Source organism: Oryx dammah, unplaced genomic scaffold, assembly GCF_014754425.2.
Source record: "Oryx dammah isolate SB20612 unplaced genomic scaffold, SCBI_Odam_1.1 HiC_scaffold_18, whole genome shotgun sequence".
NCBI lineage: Eukaryota > Metazoa > Chordata > Mammalia > Artiodactyla > Bovidae > Oryx > Oryx dammah.
In genome coordinates this window covers 49,377,872-49,380,742 of record NW_024070202.1, presented here as the reverse complement: position 1 = coordinate 49,380,742, position 2,871 = coordinate 49,377,872, and positions in this window count along the sequence as shown.

The window sequence follows — 2,871 nt, the reverse complement described above, 5'->3', positions numbered from 1 at the left end:
GGCCCGCGCGATGCGCGCCTGTCACCGGAGTCGTACACTGTCGTGAAGAGCGTAGTGCTTTGTGGCACCGGGGAATGCGGGACGTTTTACGGGTATGGAAGTGTGCGGATTTGCGGTCTGATCTAGTACTTGAAAGGCAGAACAAATAAACAAAACTGTTGTTTCCTTAAAGCACGCTACGGAAAGTATCACTTCATGGGAAATAGATGGGGAAACAGTGGAAACAGTGTCAGACTTTATTTTGGGGGGCTCCAAAATCACTGCAGATGGTGATTGCAGCCATGAAATTAAAAGACACTTACTCCTTGGAAGGAAAGTTGTGACCAACCTAGATAGCATATTAAAAAGCAGAGACAGCACTTTGCCAACAAATGTCCGTCTAGTCAAGGCTATGGTTTTTCCAGTGGTCATGTATGGATGTGAGAGCTGGACTGTGAAGAAAGCTGAGCGCCAAAGAATTGATGCTTTTGAATTGCGGTGTTGGAGAAGACTCTTGAGAGTCCCATGGACTGCAAGGAGGTCCAAGCAGTCCATTCTGAAGGAGATCAGTCCTGGGTGTTCATTAGAAGGACTGATGCTGAAGCTGAAACTCCAATACTTTGGCCACCTCATGAGAAGAGTTGACTCATTGGAAAAGACCCTGTTGCTGGGAGGGATTGGGGGCAGGAGGAGAAGGGGACGACAGAGGATGAGATGGCTGGATGGCATCACCGACTCGATGGACATGAGTTTGCGTGAACTCCAGGAGTTGGTGATGGACAGGGAGGCCTGGCGTGCTGCGATTCATGGGGTCGCAAAGAGTTAGACACGACTGAGCTACTGAACTGAACCAGTTCTTGACTGTGCTAGGCTGAGTAATCTCAGCACTTTCTGGGCATTATCTCACTTTATCCTTAAACTATATGAACAATTCCAAGTATTTACACTTCTTGAATGAGATCCTAAGAGGTCAAATACCACCTCCAAAGTCACCAATGACAGATAACTGGAGCCCTGAAGTTAAATCCTTTAGGCATATTTACTGCTTTATAATCTCTCCATCAGCTCAAAAACCATATTAGTGATGGAGTCACAGACTTTGGTATCACCAGCATCCTGCTCTAAGTAACCAAGCTAACTGGCAATATGTAGAAAACACATTATCTTCTGTCTCCTCAGCTAGTTAACACACCTCCCTGTTAGAGTAAATTAGAATGTGTGGGGTAGTGGGTGAAATTATAGGTTTTTATAAGAGATACTGAAAAACAAATATCTTCAAAATTGAGCACAGAGACAGACTTCCCTCACAGTCTGTGTGCTTGTGCTTATCACTCAGTCATGTCCGACTCTTTGCAACCTGGTGGACTATAGCCCTCCAGGCTTCTCTGTCCATGGGGATTCTCCAGACAAGAACACTAGTGTGGGTTGCTATGCCCTTCTCCAGGGGATCTTCCCAACCCAGGGGTCGAACTCAGGTCTCCTGCATTGCAACCGGTGTCTTTACTGTCTGAGCCATGAGGGAGGCCCTCCCTCGCACCCTAGTAGTTAAGAATCTGCCTTCCGATGCCAGGGATGTAGGTCTGATCCCTGATGAAGAACTAGGCTAGCACATGCCAGAGCTGTGGGGCCAAAAAATAAAAATTGAGCACAGAGGTACAAAGTCTGATCTTTGCTTTGTAATAACTTTTTAGCATGGATATAACTTAATTCTACATTTCTTGAGTTTACTACCCAGGCACTGTGGATTTAAATACTACTTAGAAATTACTGAGAATTCCCTGGCAATCCAGTGGTTAAGACTCCACACTCTAACTGCCAAGAGTCAGGGTTTGATCCTTGGGCAGGGAACTAAGATCCCATAAGCCTTGTGGCACAGCCAGAAAAAGAAATTACTCCTTGCCTAGCTAAGCTGTTTTGGGAGAGAAGATATGAATGATATTTAGCATTTGTTTTTAGAGACTGCCACTTCGCAGTCAATGTCCATTTCCCCTGTTCTTTCCTCTGTACATGAGCATTTTGGCCATCTTAACCATTTTCATGCATTTAGCACCCACCTACATACACTGAAGGAACCAACTTAGCAGCTAAACAGCAATGTACACTGATAACTCCTAGATCCTTAGCTCCTGTCTCTACATCTCTCCTGGTCTCCAATTCCATATTTTCAACTCTCTACTGAACATGTCCAAGTGGGTGATTCTGTATTTAATATCTAAAATATTAAATACATACTAGCTTCCTTATCGGAGAAGGCAATGGCACCCCACTCCAGTACTCTTGCCTGGAAAATCCCATGGACGGAAGAGCCTGGTGGGCTGCAGTCCATGCGGTCGCAAAGAGTGGGTCACGACTGAGCGACTTCACTTTCACTTTTCACCTTCATGTATTGGAGAAGGAAATGGCAACCCACTCCAGTGTTCTTGCCTGGAGAATCCCAGGGACAGGGGAGCCTGGTGGGCTGCCGTCTCTGGGGTTGCACAGAGTCGGACATGACTGAAGTGACTTAGCAGCAGCAGCAGCAGCAGCTTCCATATGATTCATGATACCTCCAATCATCCATGATGAAAAATATTATAGCCATTCTCAACTCTTCCCTTTATCCCAATATCTAATTAGTCACTGTTGTAGTTGATCACAGCTAGAAGCAGACCTGGAGATAAGCATTTCAGTACAGCAAGTGTGTTGAAGAGATTATCCAAGAAAACATCAGTAGGGGATGGAAAAGAGATGGAAGTGATTTCAGTTACATTAATGAGATTGTTAGATGGCATCATCCACTCAATGGACATGAATTTGAGCAAACTCCAGGAGATAGGAAAGGACAGGGAAGCTTGGCATGCTGCAGTCCATGGGGTGGCAAAGAGTATGACACGACTGAGTGACTGAACAACA